This window comes from Elephas maximus, chromosome 2 (assembly GCF_024166365.1).
Source record: "Elephas maximus indicus isolate mEleMax1 chromosome 2, mEleMax1 primary haplotype, whole genome shotgun sequence".
In the NCBI taxonomy this organism is placed as follows: Eukaryota; Metazoa; Chordata; class Mammalia; order Proboscidea; family Elephantidae; genus Elephas; species Elephas maximus.
Window position 1 is genome coordinate 174,720,494 of NC_064820.1, and position 26,623 is coordinate 174,747,116.

Sequence of the window (26,623 nt, forward strand, 5' to 3'; positions counted from 1 at the left end):
TCATCAGTAAAACAGGGAAGATAACCCTAGTATTTTAGGATTAAATGAGATGACATGTACAAAGACAGCTAATGTAGTTCTCAGGACGTAAGATGCGTCTAATCCGTGTTGCTGTTGTTAGTTGCCATTGGGTCAATTTCAATTTATGGTGACCCCACAAGTGCAGAGTAGAACTGCTCCATAGGGCTTCCAAGGCTATGGCCTTTTGGAAGTAGACTGCCAGATCTATCTCCCGAGGCACCTCTGGGTGTTAGACCCTTTCTTTTTTCCCAGCTTTCATGAAGGGCAAATGCCTGAGCACAAGGGAAAAGAAGTTTGTTGGCTCTGGAGGTTTCCATTCTTTCCACCTATAATGCTGTTTATTTTTATTGCTGATGTCTCAGCTCACAGACACTCTTTCATTTATCTTCTCTCATCTGTCTGACTTGAAAGTTTCTCCCTGGAGCCACTCCCTCACTAGGAGGGCAGGCTTTGGGTGAGCTGGAAGGAGGGAACCAGAAGATGCAAACCCTGAATGCCATGTCTCTCAGGTGACTTGGAGTTCTGACCACAGCAGGGATTTCTTTCACCTCAAAGCTCTCTGGGACAACTGACAACATTTCAGGGATCTTATCTTTTCTTCTTCATAAGCATGCCACCTTTATAAATGAGGGCTCTAATCTTTTGTAGTAATTGCTCCTGTCTAGATTCTAGGTCAAAATAGAACTCTTACACACTAGTCCTGTCCATCTCCAAACTTGCCATATGTGATTTTGTCCAAAGTTTTTTTTTTTTTCTAATTGTATAGAGTGGGCCTCTTGAATTTTTTGCTTGAAGGTTCAGAACTTAGTGTCTGATCTACCGCCGATAGGGCCAGACGTAGACAAAGCTGTAGGTGAAAGGAAGTTTGTCGGTAGTATTCTTACATTCAACTCTTGATGTCCTCTTTTCTCATGTGAGCATCTTAACCTCCAAATACTCAACACCTGTAACTGCCCATAGTTGACCAGAGACTCCGTTGAAGTGACCTTACCAGGGTCAATGAGATCCCCATAATTCTGTCCCCACTAGATATAAACTTAAATGCCTTGTTTCTACCAATGCCAACTAAATGCTCCCAAGTATATGATAATTCTGGGGCATTCTTTCATCCGTCTACTATCCACCCATTCAACCATCTCACCAGCCAATTGGTAAATATTGATTTGGAGCCTCCTATATGCAAATGTGGCCCTGGTGCCGCAGTGGTTAAGAGCTATGGCTGCTAACCAAAAAGTTGTCAGTTCGAATCCACCAGCCACTCCTTGGAAACCCTATGGAGCAGTTCTACTCTGTCCTATAGGGTTGCTATGAGTTGGAATCAACTCGATGACAACCGGGTTTTTTGGTTTGGATACACAAATGTGGTGATAAGCTTTTTATAATAATTTTTTTTTTTTTAAAAACGTGCCAGTCACAGTTACAGACTGAAAAAATATAGAGTATATTTTCAGACCCAAAACAAATACAGATAAAAAGTTCTCTCACAATACCAGTGCAAGTAAGGACTAAGTGTTCAGTAGTGATGATAGGCATTGTTGAAGTTAAAGGGAAGGGAAAGCACAACAGGGCAAAGTAATAAGGACCAATTTTAGAGGAGAAGTGGGACTTGGGCCAGGTCTTAAAGAATGAGTAGAGTTTGCTTGAGTAGAAACAAAGGGGCGATCCTACAAGAGAAGGAAGAGGGGGGTGGGGAACAGGAGTGGGTAGGTGAGTGGAATGAGAAAAGATAGGAGGTAGATCTCCCAAAGGAGTAGAACTGGTTAGATGGAGTAGAGTTTGAAAAAGTAACCAAGATAAGATTGGAAAGATTGGTTGGGAGTAGTTTATGGCAAAGATGCTGGAATGTGAAGCTGTTGAACATAAACTTTTTCCCACAGGTAATAGAGAGTTCCTGAAGATTTTTCTAGGCCAGGAGAGGCATCTAGTAGAAGTATGCAGAGTGCCATAGAGTATGGAGTGTTTGCATTGTCTATTAGCTCACTGATTCTTCGGTTCATTCAACGAGAGTTTAATGAGCTCTACGTGCTTAATTCAACGGTCAAGGCTGGGCACTAGTTATTATGTCCTAGTCCTTCAAAAATCAGAGGACACTTAGCCCTTGATTTTGGAGGAGCTTGTTATTCATCAGGACAAAATAGTCATCCGAGAGATGGTAAACAAGTAAATAACCTTTGCAGTTAACTCTTTTCTTTGTTTTGTATTTTTATCGTAAAATTAAACACGTATACAAAAAACCACACACAAAAAAATGTGGAGCTTTGTGAATTATTATAAAGTGAACACCCTCATAGCTGCAACCCAAATCAAGAAATAGATTTGTCATTCATCCCTGTAACCCCCTCCACATGTCCTATGGTAACAAAATTCTTCCTTCCTTCCAAAAGTGACTTGACTTTTATAGTAATCGCTTCCTTATATTTACGGTCTTATCACTCAAATGTGCACCCCTAAGCTCTATTGTTTAATCTTGCACAGATGTTTTTTTAAACTTGGTATGTCTTTTAAGCCCCTTTTAATCTATAAATTCCCCTCCATCTCTTTATTTTCCTTGCTATTATCTGTTGATGATCCTGGGCCGTTAGATTTGTCAAGTTTCCCATAATCTGGATTTTGCTGTCTATTCGCTCATGGTACCATTCAACATGTTCTCCTGGCCCCTGTATTTCTTGCAAATTGAGGGCTAGATCCAAAGACTTGATCTGACACAGGTTTGATCCCTTTAGCCAGGGAATAGTTGGTGATATGCCTTCCGCCTTTTATCAGGAGATGCATAATGTTTAATTTGTGCCCTTTTTTGATATTGGCAGCAGCAAATCCTCGATGTCTACATCCATGAATTTGTTGGGGGTTGGAAAATGATATTATTTTAATTATAGCTGTTGTTTTAATTTATTATCTGGCATACTTTTATAGAGACACTTCCCATCATCTGCTATGTTTCATATAGGATGGGCAGGACAAATGTTTGATCATTTTCTTTTATTTAACCAGTTTTCAAGAAAAGAGATTGGATTATTGTCTCCTCCTGGTGGTATAGTGGTTAAGAGCTACGGCTGCTAACCAAAAATTCGGCAGTTCGAATCTACCAGGCTCTCTTTGGAAACTCTGTGTGGCAGTTCTACTCTTTGTAATAGGGTCGCCATGAGTTGGAATTGACTCAACGGCAATAGGTTTTTTTTTTTTTTCCTTTTCTGAAGGATTATAAACTTTATATACACATATCATTATAAACTTTTGAATTGATATATATATTTGATGGGTTTCAGTAGATTGCAAAGCTGAAATTATTGGCCAGTAGAAGCCTCTTCAAGGTGTTTCCTGAGTCCTTTGACATCACCCTGGTAGTTTTTGACAGCTTCCTTCCTAACTGCATGTCAAAGTATTCCACGCTCACCATGTGTGTTTCCTGACTTGAGTCTGGAATTAGCCTTTCTCCAAGAAATCTTGAGTTAGTTTAATAGGAAATCTCATTTGAGACAAAGTCTGGATGCTAGAGATGCTCATTGCCTTTGTTTCTGAGTGCTCTTAATGAGAAAAGCTAGAATATATAAATACTTCATGAGTTCATACTGATACTTCCAATTCAGATTCAGAACTATGTTTACTTAATGTCTTCTATATTACCTCAGTAGCTCCTTTCTTCCACACTAAAAATCCTTGAAGGCACAGTTCTTGAAGATATGGGGTACGATAGAGTTAGAGTATTCCAAAATTACTTATTTGCTTTATTCTGCTTTATACATACAGCATTCTCAGAATAATAATACTAGTATTATCACTAACATTATCACTACTGGAAGAGATAAAACATGTTTTGGCATAAGCTACTCACCCCATTTTTATGATTTTATCATATTTGCATTTTAAATCATATGGTCATTACATACTAGAGACTCTCCTTTTTAAGCCTCATTTAGTCTTTATTCTCCAAGTTACTACATAAAAAACCCAAAACTAAACTCGTTGCCATCGAGTCAATTCCGAATCATAGAGACCATATAAGACAGAGTAGAACTGCCTTGTAGAGTTTCCAAGGAGCACCTGGTGGATTCGAACTGCCAGCCTCTTGGTTAGCAGCTGTAGTACTTAACCACTACACCACCAGGGTTTCCATAGTACCTACGTATAGTAACTTGGAAACCCTGGTGGCATAGTGGTTAAGTGCTACAGCTGCTAACCAAGAGGTCGGCAGTTTGAATCCACCAGGCACTCCTTGGAAACTCTATAAGGCAGTTCTACTCTGTCCTACAGGGTTGCTATGAGTTGGAATCAACTCGACGGTAGTGGGTGCGGTTTTTTGGTTTATATAATTTCTATATATTTAATATCCATCAGCAATAACTATGTTGATGCTTTTCTAGTCATTTTGGTTGTCTGAAGCTTGTTCTTCAGCCGATTCCTTAGGAAAGGCTCATGGGAACAATATTACCTGAGTCTTTGCATGTTACTAAAAGTTTGTGATTTTTCAGGATATAAAATCCTTAGTTAATATTTACTCCCCTTAATATCTTAAATTTATTACTCTAATTTCTTCTGGTATAAAACATTGCTGTAACAAAGTCTGATGATAGTTTAATTTTATTTCCATTGTCAGTCATACACTCCTTTGCCTACATGCCCAAATGATTTTTTCTTTTTCTTTTAAGCATAATATTTTTACTAGAATACTCTTGGCTTTGGTCATTTTGGGTCAATAATCTGAGGTACATGGTATGTTTTTTCAATATGCCTAATATTGTCTAAAATGATTTTTTATGTCAAGAAATCTCTCTTGAGTTACCATTTTTGCTATTTGTTCTGTTCCCTTGAGGTTCCTTTTTTTCCTTTCTATTTTCTTCAAGGTCTCCTATTAGTTGTATATTTGATCCTCTTTCACTATTTTCCAGTTAACTCTTTTAAATATAAATTCCAGTTGTTTGGCTTTTTTGATAATTCATATGTGGTCTGGGAAAATGTGTGCCTATTTTAAAACTCATTTATGATCTGGACTTAATGATTAACAATGGTTTTCCATATTATTTTTATTTTATTAGGGGGCACTGGAAAAAATGAACTATAATCTTAATAAACGCTATGCATTTACAGTACAGAGTACAATAGTAGACCAGTAGAAAAGACAGTTTGGTGCCCTGAGACTTTTTTTCTTTTTTTTGAGCTTTCACATTTTATTTATTTATTTATTTTACTGTGCTTTAGCTGAAGGTTTACAGAGCAAATTAGTTTCTCATTAAATAATTAATACACGTATTGTTTTGTGACATTGGTTGTCAACCCCATGACATGTCAACACTTTCCTCCCCTTTTTGACTTAGGTTCCCCATCACCAGCTTTCCTATCCTCTCTTGCCTTCCTGTCCTTGCCCCTGTGCTTATGTGCCTATTTAGTCTAGTTTTGTTTTATAGGCCTGTCCAATCTTTGGCTGAAGGGTGAACTTCATTACTGAGCTAAAATGGTGTCCTCTGGGAGACATACTCTTGGGGTTTTTCCAGTCTCTGTCAGGCAAGTAAGTCTGGTCTTTTTTCTTGAGTTAGAATTTTGTTCTACATTTTTCTGCAGCTCTGACTGGGACCCTCTATTATGATCCCTGTCAGAGCAGTCAGTGGTGGTAGCTGGGCACCATCCAGTTGTGCTAGACTCAGTCTGCTGGAGGCTGTGGTAGTTGTGGTCCATTAGTCCTTTGGACTAGTCTTTCCCTTGTGTCTTTGGTTTTCTTCATTTTCCCTTGCTCCAGATGGGGTGGGATCAGTGGAGTATCTTAGATGACCGCAGTACCCTGAGACTTTGGTTCCACTCAGATTACACAGTATGAAAACCTGAGTCTGGCCTTGCCTTTTCCAGCTTCTATCTGCCTCCTGTATTTGTAGGCTGTGGCCCATTCTTCCATCTTCGAAGCGCATCATTCCAGTCTCTGCTTCCATCATCACATCTCCTTCTCTTCTCTGTAGTCAAAGCTCCTTCTGCCTTCCTCTTACAAAGACACTTGTGATTACATTTAGGGATCATCCAGATAATCCAGGATAATCTCCTCATCTCAAGATCCTTAATTTAATCACACATGGAAAGTCCTTTTTTGCCATATAAGGGCACATTCACACGTACCAGGGATTAGAATTTAGATATCTTTGGGAGTCATTGTTCAGCCTACTACATGAAGGGAGAATCAATATTAGATTCTTGAATATGTAGACATGAGAGGACTACAGAGTTTATCTAGTCCAACCTCTGTATTTTACACATGTGAACACTCAGGTCTGTGAATATTAAGTGTCTTGAACCAGTGATGGTTCAGTGGTAGAATTCTTGCCTTTCATGAGGGAAACCTGGGTTCAAGTCCCAGCCAAGACACTTTATGTAAAGCCAGCACCCATCTGTCAGTGGAGGTTTGTGTGTTGCTATGATGCTAAACAGGCTTCAGTGGAGTTCCAAACTAAGACAAACTAGGAAGAAAGGCTTGGCAGTCTATTTCCAAAAATCAGCCAGTGAAAACCCTATCGATCACAATGGTCCAATCCTATTGTGCATGAGGTCACCGTAAGTAAGGAGCCGACTTGACAGCAGCTAACAACAAAAATAACCAGTTAGAACCAGACCTTGGACTACAAACCAGGTCTTCAGATTCATGAGTTTTTCTGTGTCCTCTTTCTGTGATAGATTGCAAGAATGGCACCAATTCCTCGCCCTTCCTTGTTCCCTTGCCCTTAACCATGTGGCTTTTTAGTGCCCTCCCACTCTATCTCTGGGTCTGGTCATGAGACTTGCTTTGACAGCCAGATGTTAGTACATGTTAAAACATGTTAGTAATTGAAAAATCGTTGAGTATTTCTCCTTGTAGCACGTGTATAGCTTCCTCTATCATGCAAGCATGCCCTGGCTAGTCTATTGCAGGAAGTCCCAGTTGCCCCAGCCAAACAGTCCATGGCCCACAGACTTGTGAGCTGAGCAAATGCTTATTGTTTTAAGCCACCGAGTTTGAGTTTCAGTGTTATTGTGGTATTAGCAAACTGATACACTAGTACTGATCTTTCTCTTAAACTTTTCCACTAAATAATCCTTAGTAATAGAGGGGAGTAAACTTATTTCCAGGGAGGTTATAGGGCTGAAACTCAGCTTCCCAATAATAGGTGATTTAGGCTTAGCTCAATAGCTTGGGAGAGAGGGGCCCCAACAGCTCCTTTCCTGCCTCTGATTGTCCCTTGCTCAGAATTCTGCATTCATGCTTGAGTCCAATCAGTGGGCCAAGAGGTCTCAGTGGGTGTGAGGTAAAGATGGCCAGTAAGACTTGCTCCTAAGTTAGAAAGTAAGTCCCTGGAGATCATGATCCCGTCTTCTTGATAGAGCTGAATCAAGAGTTGATGCTCATAAAACACTCATTTATGGACAGTCTCTGAATGGACCTTCCTTGCTTTCCTGTCCCAGGGTTCATGGATGGGCTTTTCTTCCCATAACAGGGCTTGCTATGGGCAGAGTCAACATTCTGGGTTTGGTTTCTACCGAAGAAGGTGTGAAAAAAAACCCAAACCAAACCTGTTGCTGTTGAGTTGATTCCGACTCATAGCGACCCTATAAGACAGAGTAGTAAGAGCCGCATAGAGTTTCCAAGAAGTGTCTGGAGGATTCGAACTGCCGACCTTTTGGTTAGCAGCCGTAGCTCTTAACCACTACACCACCTTTATTTCTGCCCTGCATCTTTTTGCATGATAGGCCACGCATAGTTATTAAGCATGCTTTCTCTGAATCCCTCCTCCCCCCCGCCCCCAGTCCTTTCTGCTCTGTAACTGCTCAGGGTCCCAGGACAGTTGAAATCTGACCAGCCGCAGTGCTATTTGGTGCTATTTTTAACTTCTCCTCGCATCGCAGCTGAGGACTTGGCACACACACAGGTGCATCCATGCCACTGTTTCTTCCTCTCTGAGGATGCAGGCAGAAAACTGCCAAATGCTTGTGCCTGGGGTGGAGGGGACCTGGGCGGGGGGAGGCTGAGTGGTTGTGTCTCAGCCTCTTGGTCTACCCAGCTCTGCTCACTGCAGTGTGTAGCCCGGTGATATGGGAATTAATAAAATGTGACTTTCATGTGTTTGGCACATGCTGTGAGCCTGTTTTATTCCATGATAAAGACTACATCTGTCAGGCCCTATCTGCACATGTTTGGGCCAGAGGAGAATTATATCACCCAGATTTGTTCTCATCTTGCCTCTTACTAGGGGCAGCCTTCTTCTCGTTCCTCTGGCCCTGCTGGAGAGTCTTCTCTCAGGGACAGGAGGGGGTAGGAAGAAATCTATAGCTGACCTCTCAGTGTCAGGAAAGGGATAAACCAACTTCAAATTGTTTCTCTCTTTAGGGGACTTATCTTAGAATATCAAAGAATCTCTGTGAGCTATTAAAAACTGTACACATTATATGTATAGCTATATATGTGTGTGTAAAAAAGATTTTTTTATACATACACATATGTATAGATATGTAGTGTGTATATATATACACATATACACATACATGTAAGTGTACAGGTCTCTGAGTTTGCACTCTGCTGGTAACCGGAAGGTTGGCAGTTCAAACCCATCTGGTGGCACCGTGGAAGAAAAGGCCTGACAACCTACTTTCGTAAAGATTACAGCCAAGAAAATCCAGTGGAGCTGTTTTACTCTGTAACACATGGGTCGTCATGAGTTAAAGTTGACTCGACAGTGCAAGACAAGAACAAAATATATAAGTATATTACATATATGTGTAATACACACTAATATGATACTCTATCTGCATATTACACATGTGTGTAATATATATATGAACATGTATTTATTTTATATAGATAATAAGTACATTAATTTTAAAAACTGACTTTGGTTTTGAACCTTTGCACCAGGCAGCTTTGTTTTAGTTAATCACGTTTCTATTGTAGCCTGGGGACTTTTAAAAACATTTCTAGAACCCCCTATCTTGCTCCCAAAGGCTTCAGCATTATTTGATAATTAGCTTTCACGGCTATTTTATACATTTTGGAGAGGAAAAGAGTGGGGTGGGGGAAGGTGGGAGGAAGAAAGTTGTGTGTTAGTTACTGTGCGAGGAATGAAAGGTATTATCTGGGGACTGGAGGAAGGTTTATGAGAGAAAGAAGTTCACTGTCAAAATTGTGTTGGTTGCCAGTTCTCCGTGAAACTGTCACTTAGGACGCAGGGAGGGGGGGACACTGGAAACTTTCTCGCCTTTCCTAATTAAAATGATGCCAGAAAACAGCATCCACATAGAGGCCAGCTGCCAGCCATTTTAAAAGAATTATACTTTATTACATTTTTTCTCCATTTCTTGGAACTCGCAATGGGAACAGGAGACAAGAACAATACTTGGTTAAACTTTTGAATGTAGTACTTTAGAGTTTCCCTGACTGTTGCCTTGATATCACAATAAAGTGATTCTTGCTAAAATGGCAGCTTCCCTCTCCCTTTCTCTCTACCTTGTGCTCATATGCTTTCTGTTCCTCTGTGTGTGTTGTTGTTGTCAGGTGCTGCCCAGTCTGTTTGGACTCATAGTGACCCTATGTGCAATAGAACGAAACACTGCCTGCTTCTGTACCATCTTCACAATCGTTGTGCTTGAGCCCAATGTTGTAGCCACTGTGCAAATCCATCTTGTTGAGGGTCTTCCTCTTTTTCGCTGACCCTCCACTTTACCAAACATGATGTCCTTCTCCTGATAACATATCCAAAGCACATGAGATGAAGTCTCGCCATCCTCACCTCCTAGGAGCATTCTGGTTGTACTTCTTCCAAGACAGATTTGTTTGTTCTTCTGGCAGTCCATGGCCTATTCAATGCTCTTCTCCAACATCATAACTCAAGGGCGTCAATTCTTCAGTCTTCCTTATTCACTGTCCAGCTTTTGCATGCATATCAGGCGATTGAAAATACTATGGCTTGGGTCAGGCACCCTTTAGTCCTCAGAGTAACATCTTTGCTTTTTAACACTTTAAAGAGGTCTTTTGCAGCAGATTTGCCCAATGCAGTATGTAGTTCAATTTCTTGACTGCTGCTTCCGTGGGCATTGATTGTGGATCCAAGTAAAATAAAATCATTGACAACTTTAACGCTTTCTCCATTTATCATGATGTTGCTTATGGGTTCAGTTGTGAAGATTTTTGTTTTCTTCATGTTGAGGTGTAATCCATACTGAAGGCTGTAGTCTTTGATCTTCGTCATCAAGTGCTTCAAGTCCTCTTTACTTTCAGCAAGCAAGGTTGTGTCATCTGCATAAGGCAGATTGTTAATAAGTCTTCCTCCAATCCTGATGGCCCGTTTTTCTTCATATAATCTAGCTTCTTGGACTATATTCCTCTATGTGTACATACTCACATAAGCAAAATGCAGTACTCCTGTGCCCTTGGAGTCTATTCATTCAGTTTATACTCTTCCCAACTCTCTAGAGGAAGCCGCCACTTTTTCACCTTCAAAGACGTATAATTTCTCTGTTTTCATTTTATGAAAATTATTTTCCTTTTTTTTAAGGGAGAACTTTTGTTTTAAATGATTGAATTAGATTTTAACAAGATTAGGTATTTATCTGTTTATGAGTGGGAAAATGAGAGAGGGAAACGTGTTGTGTGTGTGTATACATGTGTGTGCATGCATGTAAAGGGTCTGAGGATTCTTGTAGTCAAGAATGACCCTCAGCCAAAACATTAAAGTAGATAAAGCTGAGTGTCAGGGACTGCTGCTTTCTCTGTCACTGTTAGACGACCACAATGCTTAACCCAATATACACTAGAATTTTGAGCAGTACCAGACAATAGGAAGGGCTTTTGTTGTTGTTTGCTTGCTGTTTATTACTATTTTTAATAACTTTTAATGGAGAGAAGGGGAATTTCTTGGTTTTCCTAGGATCACATCACATACAGAGCTGCCTGAGGCTAGTCATGCTAAATGGTGTTTCCTTGGCCGGAAGCAGGTAGTGTTGTGCAGAGCAGGCGTAACCACTTAAAAATCCTCTAGAGGACAAGCCTGTGATAGAGATGAGTGAGCAGGCAAGTGAGAGACAACAGGGAGTGAAGGAGATTGTGCAAGCAGGAAAGCCAGGTCCGGTCTGAGGGGGCAATGGCCACCCAACTCCAGCCCATTGCTGCTCAGCAGTAATGTGAGCCCACTGTGGCCGGACTTTTGAGTTTCCTGGATTATCATGTGAGGTTTCTTGATCGTCAAGTGTTGATCATTAATTCAAGTTGAGAAAAAAGTCTCTCTACAGGCCAAGTAAAACACATCCGAAAGCTAGATTTCTCTGCTATGGGGAAAGGGTGTTGAGTGCAGAATCGCCCATTTACATGCTGTGTGACCTTGGAAAGGTTTGTTGACTCCCTTATGAACCAAAAGAGTCACAGTAGATGAGCTCTAAAATTTCTTCTACCTTGTATCCTTTAGGACTTTTTAACTCCTTAGTGCTGTGTTAAGACCTGCAAGATCCCTTATCCCCTGGTATTTCGTGAAGAACTGAGGCAGATGCCCAACATAAGAAAAGTGGAAAGGAAGCATACATAGATGAGGGTCAGAAAGCTCTAGGTAACAGGAACTGTCACTTGCTCTGTGTGCTACTACATGCATCTGGAGAAAAGTCTCCTTTGAGACCTTTCCGAGAGCTGTCTTTCCCTCCCCTGAATACCCACAGCCCTTTTCCAACCTTCTCCTTCAACAAAGAGTTATACAACAGATTTATTAAATGCCTGCCTGGGGTCAGACATGATCTAATGCCCTCTATCACTTTCCTTCTTATATCATAGTTATTTCAAATGGAGAAAACATTATTCCCCAAATTTCCAGGATCCTAGGGAAGAAAAACAGGCCTGTGGGTGTTCCCACTGTGAGACAAGCAGAGTGGGGTGGCAGGTGGGGTGGAAGGTGGGCTTATGCTTCACAGGGGACTGTACATTACTGGGTGGGTCACTTTTTGGAGAACCTGGACTTTGGGAGATAGTGAGAGTGAGGTGGAGAGCCATCAAAACAGTGGAAGACTATGTGCTGTGTGATGTGATTCCTCTCGTCTCTTCTCAGATCTTCTCCCAAGTTACCAAAGTCATAAGCTTCTGGTGTCCAGTCAAGGCAGCAGCTCAGATGCAGCTGAAGAGAAGGAAGGCTTGGGATTTTCAGAAGTCATGGGGAGAACCGTGGATTCAAGCAAGCCATGAAATTATCCACTGTCCAAGCCAATTTCTGAGATGCAGCAACATTCCCCGGTAACATCTGGGCACATTTGGGAACACCTGGTCGTTATCTTCTCAGCTATCCTGTGAGAGGTTCGAGAACAGGATCCTTGCCAAAGTTGTCTTTGTAGGCTCCATGGAGCCTAACACAGTGCGTTTGCACAGAGCAGATACTCAGAAAATGCTTGCTGAATGAAGGCGTGAGTGAATGAATGCATGAATGATATGTGAACAAATGATAAAACTGGTCACTGCCAGCCCCAGGAATGCAGACTTTGCATGGATAGACAGATTAGAAATAAACCAGTCTGGAGAGGGTTAATTTCTGCCTTCAGCATTCACAGGAAGGATAATGTATGCTGGGGGAGGGGGGAAGTATTAGTCTTTCCCTTTTGAAACCCCCAAAAAGATTTGTCTGAAGCATGTATTTAAATGGGCAGCATACAGGTGTTTTCAGAGCTGCTCCAGCCCCAGAGAAGGCCTCAGGGCAAACCAGAGAAGACTGCACTTGGTAACCAGAAACACTCCTCAGCTGCTCTGCATGCTTCAGTGAGAAAATGCAAATCTACTCATTTCTGCTTTTTTGAGGACAACTTCAGTTAAAGGGGTCCCCAGGCAAAGTAACCCCTTCAATGTGCCTGATTGTCTTTCCCCATTGCTATCTTTTCCAGCGCTACCTGGCGTGCAAGCTGTCAGGGGTGGGGAGGCGTTGTGGATTGGCCGTACAGGAGTTGAGAGGGGAGATGCATAGTAATGAGAAGCTGGGTCAGGAAAGAAAAGGAAGGGGGCCTAGGCATTTGGGTGCAAGGCAACTTTGTGGAAGAGACCTTGAACTAGGAGGTGGAATTACCTCCAGTCCTGTCTCTGTTGGCCACCAATTGTGGGTAACCTTGGTCAAGGGGTGGAATTCATAGGCAGTCAAAGCAGGAGGAAAAGTTGGAAATCATGTAAATTTCCCCATCTCGGGGTTTTTTTTTTTTAACAGTTGAGAAACAGATCTAAACAAGGTATCAATGGGGAGTAAGTGGAAAGCTAGGATTAGAATCCAGGTCCCCTGACTTCCAGAACCCAGCCCTTTCTGCCATCTCAAATTTAGTCATGGGGACACTTGTATCAGCAGGCATGGGTTCCGTGTTTTGTAATTTGTATGCTCATGTTATGCAGCGCATGAGGGCTCAGTTAAGATTTTAAAGGTCTAAATGTCTCAAAGAGGGCAGTGATAGAATTCTTGCCTTCCATGTAGGAGACCCATGGGAGACATGTGGGAGACTTAGATTCGATTCCTGGCCAATGCACTTCAGGCTCGGCCGCCACCGATCTGTCACTGGAGGCATGCCTGTTGCTATGACATTGAACAGGTTTCAGCAGAGCTTTCAAACTAAGACAGACTGGGAAGAAAGACCTGGTGATCTGCTTCTGAAAAATCAGCCAGTGAAAACCCTGTGGATCATAACGGTCTGATCCTGTTGCTCATGCGGCACCATGAGTTGTGGACTGAGTAGATGGCAGCTAACAACAGCAACATTTATCTCAAAATATTATGATGACCTCCTTCAAAGATCCTGTTGCTCATGCGGCACCATGAGTTGTGGACTGAGTAGATGGCAGCTAACAACAGCAACATTTATCTCAAAATATTATGATGACCTCCTTCAACCTCAAACATAAGTAACTGAAAATAGAAATGAGGCAAAACTGTGATGTAACTGTATGGGACTCTAATAAAGAATTAATTCTTCCCATGATGACTACCTTAATGATTTTCAAATAGCAAATTCTATTTAAATTTTTTTTTTTATTTTGGGTGCCCTTGCTTTACTGGTGCCTCAAGCATGTGCTTTTTCTGCTTGTTGAGAAATCCAGTTTGTGAATTTGAGCGTCATTGTGTATTCATTAGAGGGTTGTGTGAAGGCACGTTTGGGTGATTATCTTGTTATTTTTATGTTTATGTGATTTGCTAAGGTATTAACTACGTATGTTTTCCTGTCAATATGTACACATATAAATGCGTGGTTTCTGTTACCTTCTTCTACAGAGCGAGGTGAATCAAATGATTGCTAAAACTGGCAGACTTTCCTTTGCTACATGATATGACATGTAAAAAGGGCCTTACACAGGCTGGTACTCAATACATGAAAGTTACTTTTTCTCACCAAGTAGAAGATATGGTCATTTCAAATGAATCTCTATCCAAACTTGAAGTAGTCTGGGTTAGAAAAAATCTCTGGGACCTGGTAGTCAAATAATGTGCAAGTCTGTTTTTGACTTTATTTTGGAATTTTAGAGTTTGCTTCTTCAGGGGTAAGGTCTAAGTGGTTTCCTTTTTTTTTTTTTCCTTCAGTTGGCAAGGAGTTTACTGTAGTTTCTCTTAGTTTTTATGTCAGAAGCTTAAACTCTATATGCTGTTGTTAGGTGCCGTTGAGTCAGTTCTGGCACATAGCCATGCAATGTGCAACAGAACAAAACTGCCCTGTCCTGCGCCATCCTCACAATCGTTGCTGTGTTTAAGCCCATTGTTGCAACCACCGTGTCAGCCAATTTCATTGAGGATCTTCCTCTTTTTCACTGGCCCTCTACCAAGTGTGATATCCTCATCCAGGGACTGACCCCTCCTGATCACATGCCTGAGGTACATGAAATGAAATCTTGCCATCCATGCTTCTAGGGAGCATTGTGGCTGTACTTCTTCCAAGACAGATTTGTTTGTTCTTCTGGCAATCCATGGTATATTCAATATTCTTTGCCAACACCGTAATTCAAATGCATCAATTCTTCAGTTTTCCTTACTCATTATCCAGCTTTTCTATGCATGTGAGATGATTGAAAATATCATAGCTTGCGTCAGGAGCACCTTAGTCTTCAAAGTGACATCTTTGCTTTTTAACACTTTCAAGAGGTGTCTTGCAAGAAATTTGTCTAATGCAATCCATCATTGAATTTCTTGACTGCTGCTTCCATGGCCATTGATTGTGGATCCAAGTAAAATGAAATCCTTGACAACTTCAATCATTTCTCTGTTTATCATGATATTGCTTATTGGTCCAGTTGTGAGGATTTTTGTTTTCTTTGTGTTGAGGTATAATCCATACTGATCTTTGATCTGCATTGGTAAGTATTTCAAGTCAGCAAGCAAGGTGGTATCTGCATACTGCAGGTTGTTAATGAGTCTTCCTCCAATCCTGATACTACATTCTTCTTCATATAGTCAAGTTTCTTGGATTATCTGTTCAGCATACGGACTGAATAAACAAGGATACAACTCTGACACACATCTTTCCTGATTTTAAACCATGAAGTATCCTCTTGTTCCGTTCTGTTCAAATGACTGCCTCTTGATCTATGTATAGGTTCCACATGAGTACAATTAAGTGTTCTGGAATTCTCATTCTTTGTAATGTTATCCATAATTTGTTGTGATCTACACAGTTGAATGCCTTTGCATAGTCCATAAAACACAGGTAAACATCTTTCTGGTATTTTCTGCTTCCAGCTAAGATCCATATGACATCAGCAATGATATCCCTCGTTTCATGTCCTCTTCTGAATCCAGCTTGAATTTCTGGCAGTTCCCTATCTATGTACTGCTGCAATCGTTTTTGAATTATCTTCAGCAAAATTTTACTTGTGTGTGATATTAATGATATTGTTTCATAATTTCTGCCTTCTGCTTAATCACCTTTTTTTGGAGTGGGCACAAATATGGATCTTTTCCAGTTGGTTGGCCAGGTAGTTGTCTTCCAAATTTCTTGGCATAGTCAAGTGAGTGCTTCCAGCATTGCATCTCTTTGTTGAAACATCTCAGTTGGCATTCTGTCAATTCCTGGAGCCTTGTTTTTTTGCCAGTACCTCCAGTGCTGCTTGGACTTCTTCCTTCAATATCATTGGTTCATGATCACAGACCATCAATTGCTCATATGTAAGCTTAAACTATATATACATATATATGTATGTATGTCTATATTTATGTGTATGTATGTGTATGTGTGCATACATAAATACATTCACACATTATTACATATTGATGGCCTTTAGTTTGGGCTTGATTTGGCTCTTGAGGAGCCTGAGCTCCAGGCTGGACATGAGACTGTTTGTGTACATCTTGGTGTGTAATCCATAACCTGGAGTCAGTTTAGCCCCAGGCAATTGCTCCCTGCCTAGTACGACTTTGGCCTTCTCTGGAGAGAGGTTTCTACATGTCAGTCTAGATGGACTTAAAAAAAAAAAATTGCTGTTGAGTATATTTTAACTCATAGCAATCCTATAGGACAGAGTAGAACTGCCCCATAGGGTTTTCAAGGCTGTAAATCTTTACAGAAGCAAACTGCGACATCTTTGCATCACAGAGCAAATGGTGGGTTCAAATTGCCAACCTTTTAGTTATCAGCCAAGCAGTTTAACCACTTTGCAACCGGAGCTCCTGTTAGACTGACTGAAGCGTAGACTTACTGCCTATGATGATAGTAAGAGTTGGAGGAATTCACTGTATGACACCCTACATTTTTTTTCAAGTTGTTTTCTCATGTATTCTGCCAGTTGATTCTCAAAAAAGATCCTTGTAATACTAAGCTAGTGTTTATTGAGCTTTTAGTGTAGGCCAGTGATTCTCAGGGGAGTGACTTTGCCCACCCCTCCACCCTCCCAGAGGATATCTGATAGTGACCGCAGACTCTTTTGGTTGTCACGTTGGTGGGGGGTGGGGGTGGAGAGCTATTGGCATCTAGTGGGTAGAGGTCAGGGATGCTGCTAAACACTCTACAATGCACAGGACAGCCCCCACCACAAAGAATTAACCAATCAAAAATGTCAGTAGTGTCAAGATAGAAAACCCTGATGTATGCAAGCACAGTGCTCTATCATTACAGGTATGTCTCTGTCAGTCCTCTCCAGGGTCCAGTGGGGTAGGTACTGTTGTTCATCCCATGTTATAGATGAAAGGAAGTGTGGCACAGAGAGGAGAAATGACCTGACCAAAGCCAGCAACTTGTGGGTGCAGAACTGCATGTGAGCCAGCCTGTCTGCTTCCAGACCCTCAGGTTTAAGCACCACTCCACGTGGCAGACATCCTTGAGCCTGTTTGACCAGCATCCCAGAGAAAGAGCTGAGATTTCCACTTGCTATACTTAAGCCCCCCAGATATAGTAGACCATTGCTAGGTTCTGTCTTCCTTTCCCATCGGGGAGTGTGTTGTATGCCAAGAGTTGGCCTTTGGTGTAAAATTTGTCCTAGTTTAGCCCTCTTCTCTTCTTTCTTTTCTTCATCTTACCCTTTTGATTTTGCTTTTCTTGCCCAACAATAATCTCGCTATCCTTCTGAACCATAGCTCCTTTCTTAAAGAGAAATCCAATAGATGGCTGCTCAACTCCACTCATGGCTAACTGGATGGTTGTCCTGTGGTGAGGGTGTTGATTATGGCCACCAGACCAGAGAAAAGGATAATTTCCTCTGAAACTGGACAGTCAGGGACATTCAATTTTAAATTTTTTCTGACGAAATCTCTTATTCTAAAGCAAGGACAAAAATACCCAAATTTAGCTTTCAGATTGTGCCAAGATTTCACAGGAAAGCTTTTCCTTCCATAACAGCCATCTGAGGAATTCCTTTATCAAGAGAGAAAGGCATTCCTAGAGATCTCATTAGGTAAATTACTCTCAGATTAACATATTTTATTAATTACCTATTATGAGACCCCAAAGCCAAATAATCACAAAAAAACAAAAAGAAGTAAATATAGTTCCCAGTGACTAATAGATACCATGAAAGACATAATCAGTAAAATCAATTATATGCATTATTATAATGAAAGGTACAGTTAGTACTTTAAAAAAATAATTAAGTTATTGGCTAAGAGGAAGCCAACCCCCCTCCACTACCCAGGAGCAAGCCCTGGAGGCTTCACTCAAAGGCTTTTAGTAGAGAAATCATTGGTTTTATTGGCCGGGCAAATTAGTGACTCCATTAGCTTCGCCAGTGGGGAACCCTGGTATTCCTAAGTCACCAGGTGCTTTTGATCTGGTTGTGCATTTTCTCGAGTGGAAAAATACAGGGTTGGAACAATGCATCAAAATATGTGCAAAATATCTCCCAGGCAAAATGTTTGGCAAGGGTAAGAACTGAGGTTAAAAGAAAGGTAGTGATTGTTTGGCTGTGTGTGTATGTAGCGTGTGCTTTGTGTGCTGTGTATGGCTTGTATGCTGTGTGTGTGTAGTTTGTGTGCTTCATGTGCATGCCCAGCCAGTGCACACAGTGTGCCACTTCAGAGCCAATCAACATTTCCAAATCTCCATCCAGAATACAACCTGCCTGTCTTGCTTTGTATAAAAAGTACTCCGTTTAAACCTGTAGCAAAGCTACCTCCAAAGCACCAATAAATAATATATGCAAAGTTGTTTTTTTTTCCTTATCAATATAAAGAAATGTGAAGCTGTGAGGCTGGTGAAACCTCACATTAGACAATGTAATGAAGCAGGAATTAGAACAGTGTAGTTCCTCTGGCCATTATAAATGAGGACGGCAGCTACCTGGAGAATGGGGAAACTGATGAGTACAGTCTGTTGGGGAGAGCTGAAGGAAAATTTCCCTCAGGAACACATTTCAAATTACTTATTTATGAACTGATGAACTGGGAGACCACCTATCGAGACACTGGGGTAAGCAGTCTGCAGCAGACAGCTACAGAACTCCAGTTAATTGTGCGGCTGGTTTCTGTTAGAACTGCTGCTATCCAGCTGGGCTTTGGAGGCAGGAAATTTAGGCTCTGACTAGAAGTTACACTTTTCCTCTTTCTTGTCCACATAAATATATACATACATATTTTAATCCACTTGAATTGTTTGGCGAGGGCCTGGGAAAAAGCTGCTACAATTGGCCTGGGAGGAGCCGGGGTAGAGGGGAGGTTTTGGTGTTGAAATGTTTGCAGGTTATGCCCCAAGGACTGGGAGGGAAATTGAGTCCTGGGCTCCTGCGTCAGTTCTCAAAGGCTATTGGATCAGGCCGTGGAGAGCCACATCCTCCTCCTCCCCTTCTTGGTCAGCATCCTCCTCCCCTTCTCGGCACCTTCATTGCCATGGAGACGAAGTACTGAGTGCTTCCTCTGGGCTGGGCTTTCTGCGGTGTTTTACATGGATGATCTCATTTTATCCTTACAAAAACCTTGTGACGTGCATACCAATTTTATCCCCATCATGTATGTGAATAAAGTGATAAATGTGAAAAGTGAAATAACTTTGCCGAGGCCACCAGCTCAAGTCCATCTGACCCCAGGGCTCAGACCCTTGATCACTGTGCTGTACTGCCTGTTAAACCAGTTACTGTCACGTAGATCCCAACTCATGGCAACCCCATGTATTTCAGAGTAGAACTGTGCTCCACAAGGTTTTTAAGGGCTGTGATCTTTTGGAAATAGATCGCCAGGTCTTTCTTCTAAGGTGCCTTTTTGTGGATTCAAACTGCCAACCTTTTGATTAATAGGGAGGCACTTAACTGTTTGCACAACCCAGGTACTCCTTTGTTGTTGTTGTGTGCAGTTGAGTTGATTCCAACTCATAGCGACCCTGTATGATGGAGTAGAACTGCCCCATAGGACCTCCTAAGCTGTAATCTTTACGGAAGCAGATTGCCAGGTCTTTTCTCCTGTGGAGCCGTTGGTGGGTTTGAACTGCTGACTTTTCAGTGAGCAGCCAAGTGCTTAACCATTGTGCCACCAGGGCTCCTTCCAAGGACTCCCAGATGATGGGAGTTGTTCACTGGGAAGGAAATAGCAGCTTACTCTCTGCGCTGCAGGCCCTGTGGTGACGGGAAGGGTATCAGGCAATCAGGAGACTTGGATATTGTGGGGAGGCAGTGTAGCCAACTGGTTAAGAGCTAAGGCTCTTCAAGATTTTTAAATTGTCTCTATTTTAGAGATGAGGAAACAAAGGCTCAGCAAAGTCAAGCAAACTTGCCCAGTCACACATGAAAGTGGCAGAGCTAGGATTTGAGCTGGATCTGGGCTATGAGCATCTCAGTAGGTTAGGAGCTCCTTGAAGGCAAGGTCTCAGCCTTATTCAACTTGTAATTCGCAGAACCTGGCAAAATTCCTGTAGAAACAGACCCTCAGTATGTATTTGCTGAATCGAATTCTGAACTCTAAATTCAGGGAGCTTATGGAGTTCTTCAAAAGGTTCCCATTTCTTGTCCTGTACTGCAATACAGCAGCTAATGTGGACTGACCATCTAACTGCGTGCCAGGCACTATATCTGACCAGTACATGATCATCTCACTCAACCCTCAGAACATGATGAAGCAGGTATTTTTATCATTATTATCTCCAGACTAGAGTCGAGGGCATAGATGTTACTGTTGTTGTTAGGTGCCGTTGAGTCGGTTCCGACTCATAGCGACCCCATGCACAACAGAACGAAACTCTGCCCGGCCCTGTGCCATCCTTACAATCGTTGTTATGCTTGAGCCCATTGTTGTAGCCACTGTGTCAATCCACCTCATTGAGGGTCTTCCTTTTTTCTGCTGACCCTGTACTTTGCCAAGCATGATATCCTTCTCCAGAGACTGATCCATCTGACAATATGTCCATGAAGGCATAGAAGCTTAGAGAAATTAGGTCAGTGTTTCTCAACTGGAAATATTTTGCCCCCCTAATCCCTGGGATGATATTTGGCAATGTTTAGAGTCCTTGGGAGCTATAAACGGTTAACACACTTGGCTGCTGGCCAAAAGGTTGGAAGTTCAAGTCCACCCAGAGGCTTCTTGGAAGAAAGACCTGGTGATTTACTTCCAAAAAATCAAGTCATTGAAAATCCAATGGAGCACAGTTCTACACTGACACACATGGGGTCACCATGAGTCACGATTGACTTGACAGCAACTGGTTTGGAGACATTTTTGGATGTCAAATCTGGGGAAATGTTACTGTCATATAGTGAATAGAGGCCAGGGATGATGCGATGGACAGAACATGTTCCCACAACACAGTCAAAATATCAATATTGCCCAGATTGAGAAAATCAGGGTTAAATACTTGCATACTCATCTGTTAGTTTGTCTCAGTGTGGTGGCTTGCGTGTTGCTGTGTTGCTGGAAGCTATGCCACTGGTATTTCAAATACCAATAAGGCCACCCATGGTGGACAGGTTTCAGTGGAGCTTACAGACTAAGACAGACTATGAAAAAGGATCCGGCAATCTACTAAAAAAAATGGCCAGTGAAAACTTACATAGCAGTGGAACATTGTCCGATATAGTGCTGGAAAATGAGTCCCTCAGGTTGGAAGGTAGTCAAAAGACTACTAGGGGAGAGCTGCCTCCTCAAAGTAGAGTTGACCTTAATGATGTGGATGGAGTCAAACTTTCAGGACCTTCATTTGGTGATGTGGCACGACTTGAAATGAGAAAAACAGCTGCAAACATCCATTAATAATCAGAATGTGGAATGTATGAAGTATGAATCTAGAAAACTGGAAGTTGTCAAAAACAAAATGAAATGCATAAAGACCAATATCCTAGGCTTAGTGAGCTGAAATGGACTGATATTGGCCATTTTGAATCAGACAATCATATAGTCTACTATGCCAGGAATGAAAAATTGAAAAGGAATGGCATTGCATTCATCGTCAAAAAGAATATTTCAAGACCCTGGTGGCTAGTGGTTAAGTGCTATGGCTGCTAACGAAAAGGTCGGCAGTTCGAATCCGCCAGGCATGCCTTGAAAACTCTATGGGGCGGTTCTACTCTGTCCATAGGGTCGCTATGAGTCGGAATCGACTCGACAGCAGTTGGTTTAGTTTTTTTTTTTTTGGTTTTATCCTGAAATACAATACTGTCAGTGATAGGGTTATATCCATATACCTACAAGGAAGACCAGTTAATACAACCATTATTTAAATTTATGCATCAACCACTAATGCCAAAAATGAAGAAACTAAAGATTTTTACCAAATTCTCTAGTCTGAAATTGATCAAACATGCAATCAAGATGCACTGATAATCATAGATGATTGGGTTGTGAAGTTGGAAACAAAGATACTAGATCAGTAGTTGGAAAATATGGAGTTGGTAATAGAAACAATGCCAGAAATCACATGATAGAATTTTGCAAGGCAAACAACTTATTCATTGCAAATACCTTTTTTCAACAACATAAATGGTGATTATATACCACCAGATGGAATACACAGGAAGCAAATTGACTGCATCCTTGGAAAGAGATGATGGAGAAGCTCAATATCATCAGTCAGAACAAGGCCAAGGGCTGACTGCGAAACAGATCATCAATTGCTCATATGCAGGTTCAAGTTGAAGCTGAAGAAAATTTAAACAAGTCCACCACAGCAAAGAATGACCTTAAGTATATCCCAACTGAATTTAGAGACCATCTCAAGGATAGATTTGATGTATTGAACACTAACGACCAGACAAGTTGTGGAATGACATCAAGGACATCATACACGAAGAAAACAAGAGGTGATTAAGACAGGAAAGAAAGAAAAGACCAAAATGAATGTAAGAAAAGACTCTGAAACTTGCTCTTGAGTGTAGAGTAGTTAAAATGAACAAAAGAAATGATGAGTAAAAGAGCTGAACAGAAGATTTCAAAGGGCAGCTAAAGAAGAAAAAGTAGCATAATAAGTTTGCAAAGACCTGGAGTTAGAAAACCAAAAGGAAAGTACTCACTCAGCATTTGTCAAGCTGAAAGAACTGAAGAAAAAATTCAGTTCTTTGGGCAAAATATTGAGTGACACAAGAAGCATCAAAAGAAGATGGAAGGAATATACAGAGTCACTGTGCCAAAAAGAATTGGTTGATGTTCAACCATTTCAGGAGGTAGCATACGATCAAGAGCTGATGGTACTGAAGGAGGAAGTCCAAGCTGCACTGAAGGCATTGGGAAAAAATAAGGCTCCAGGAATCAAGGAAATAACAACTGAGATGTTTCAACAAACAGATACTATGCTGGAAGCACTCCCTCTTCCCTGCCAAGAAACTTGGAAGACTGCTACCTGGCCAAGCAACTGAATGCAATCCATATCTGTGCCCATTTCAAAGAAAGGTGATCCAACAGAAAGTGGAAATTATTGAACAATATCATTAAATATCACACACAAGTAAAATTTTGCTGAAGATAATTCAAAAACTGTTGCAGCAGTACACCAACAGGGAACTTTCAGAAATTCAGGCTGGATTCAGAAGAGGATGTGAAACGAGCGACAACATCGCTGATATCAGATGGATCTTGGTTGAAAGCAGAGAATAGCAGAAAGATGTTTATCTGTGTTTTATTGATAATGCAAAGGCATTTGACTGTGTGGATCATAACAAATTATGGATAACATTGTGAAGAATAAGAATTCCAGAACACTCAATTGTGTTCATGAGGAACCTGTACATAGCCCAAGAGGCAATCATTTGAACAGAACAAGGGGAAACTGCATAGTTTAAAAACAGGGAAGGTGTGTGTCAGGAGTGTATCCTTTCACCATATCTATTCAATCTCTGTGCTGAGCAAATAACCCAAGAAGCCAAGCTACGTGAAGCTACTCAGCATCAGGATTGGAGGAAGAATGATTAACAACCTGCGAAACGCACTTGACACAAACTTGCTTGCTGAAAGTGAAGAGTACTTGAAGCACTTGCTGATAAAAATCAGGCTATAGCTTTTAGTATGAATTACACCTCAACATAAAGACAGCAAATATTCTTACAACTGGGCCAATAAGCAACTTCACAATAAATGGAGAAAATATTGAAGTTATCAAGGATTTCATTTTACTTGAATCCACTATCAGTGCCCACGGAAGCAGCACAGAAGCAAACAATGTATTGCATTGAGCAAACCTGCTGCAAAAGACCCCTTTAAAGCGTTCGAAAGCAAAGATGTCACTTTGGGAACTAAGGTGCGCCTTACCCAAGCCATGGTATTTTCAATTGCCTCATATGCATGTGAAAACTGGACAATGAGTAAGGAAGACTGAAGAAGAATTGATGCCTTTGAATTATTGTATTGGTGAAGAATACTGAGCGTATCATGGACTGTCCAAAGAATGAACAAATCTGTCTTGGAAGAAGTACAACCAGAGTGCTCCTTAGAAGCGATGATGGCGAGACTTTGTCTAAAATACTTTGGACATGTTCTCAGGAGGGACCAGTCTCTGGAGAAAGACATCATGTTTGATAAAAGTAGAAGGTCAAGAAAAAGAGGAAGACCCTCAACAAGATGGATTGACACAGTGGCTGCAACAATGGGCTCAAGCATAGCAACAATTGTGAGGGTGGAGCAGGACTGGGCAGGGTTTCATTTTGTGGTACCTGGGGTGGCTATGAGTTGGAACCAATTCAAGGACACCTGACAACAACAACAATTGCTTGCCAAAGCCATTAAGCGGTAGAGCTAGGATTCATATTTCCTTTTCCAACTCTAGAGCCTTGTGCTACCTATCTACTAGATAATTCTTCCAATCCCTTCCTACTCAGGTAGCCTATGATTTGATCAGAAGACTTGGCTACATTATAATGTGAGTCACGGAAGGTAAGTGACCTGAGGGAACCTCAGTGTGGATCTCTGCACAAAGTAAGGCTTTAGTCCTGTTGTGATAGTTGGGTCCTGGTCATACAGCAGAAGTAAAAGGCTGTCTGCGTGGCAGCTCTGTCAGGACCAGATGTAGCTGGAGGCAGGGGACTTGGTAGAAAGACTAGCAGACAGGAGGATCCCAGATTTCAGGCTGACTTCAACAATTGCTAGTGGAAAGCCCCGAACACTTTCTCAGCCCCTGTTTCTTTAGCTATGGAACTAAGAAGCCCTCTTCCTGCTCGCTTCTCAGAGCTGGTTATGAAAATGATTTGAGAAAATGGCCATTCCAGCGCTCTGTAAAGGTTAGAGGGCTACATGGAGGCTGAGATTCCCTTCATTACTTCAACAAACAGGCAGTAATAACAATGACAGCTTACACCACTGTTATTGAGCATTTTTATTTGCTAGGCATTGCTTTAAGGGCTGGAAATGCTCATCTCATCTATTCTTCAAAACAATTCTATGAGGTAGGTACTAAATTAGGAGGGCCCTGTGCTTGGTTCAATGTTCTGTTGCTACTGTTTTGGAATTCTTAATAATTTTTGAACAAGAAGCCCCATATTTTTATTTTGCATTGGCCCTATAAATTATGTAGCCAGTTCTTCCCTTAGACATGTCTGCTTCCAGCCTATGAATTTAATAACGCCTTAGTAGTGAATCTATCAGAAATAGCCTATTCTCCCTCTGAATTTGGAAGGATAAAGATTATTAAAGTTGATCTGAACATTTTCTAAGTTTCTTATTTTCCCTATAAAAAGAAGCAGTGATGTTTTCCTGGGTAATCAATCAGTTCTATGTACAGACTGATCAGGTAGAAAGGATGGGAAACTAGACCAGAGGTAACAAGATAACAAAGAACTGATTAAGTAGTCAGGCTCTGGGTTTAGACAGCATCGCAATGGAAGCAACAACAGTCAGCAAATACAGCCATCACAGTAATAACAAAAACATTATTATCAACAGCAAAGCTTTCTTTATGTCCTCATATGAAAGGCCCTATACTAAGTGTTTACTATGTATGATTTAATTTAGACTTCACGATAATTCTGTGTGGGAATGCATTATTATCATTGCTATCTTTCAGATGTAGAAGCCATGGATTACTGGAATTGACTTGCCCACCACACCATATAGCCTGAATTGGAATACTGGCTCCATTTCTTGGCTGTATTGCCCTGGGCAAGTAAATCAACCATTCTTCGCAGTACTTTCATCATGTGTAAATGGGAATATTGCTTACTTTATAAAGTTGCAATAAATTATAACCACTGTGCTACCAGGGTTCCAATTATAAATGAGATAATATAAGCTGGAATGTAAGAGGAAGGGCCTTGCCCATTTTGTCTACTGCTTTTTTTTTATATGCCAGGTTTTAGAACAGAACAGAGCTCAGGCTTGGCACATAGTAGATCAGCTATCTATTACCATAATTATTGAAGAATTCCCTGGGGAAAATAAGAAATGACACAGGAATCAGAAGATGTATTGCATTGGGCAAATCTGCTGCAAAAGATCTCTTTAAAGTGTTGAAAAGCAAAGATGTCACCTTGAAGACTAAGGTGCACCTGACTCAAGCCATGGTGTTTTCAATTGCCTCCTACACATGTGAAAGCCGGATGATGAATAAGGAAGACTGAAGAAGAACTGATGCCTTTGAATTGTGGTGTTGGAGAATATTGAATATACCAACCAACAAACAAATCTATCTTGGAAGAAGTACAACCAAAATGCTTCTTAGAAGCAAGGATGTTGAGACTACATCTCACATATTTTGAACATGTTATCAGGAGAGATCAGTCCCTGGAGAGGACGTCATGCTTGGTAAAGTAGAGGGTCAGCAAAAAAAGAGGAAGACTGTCAAC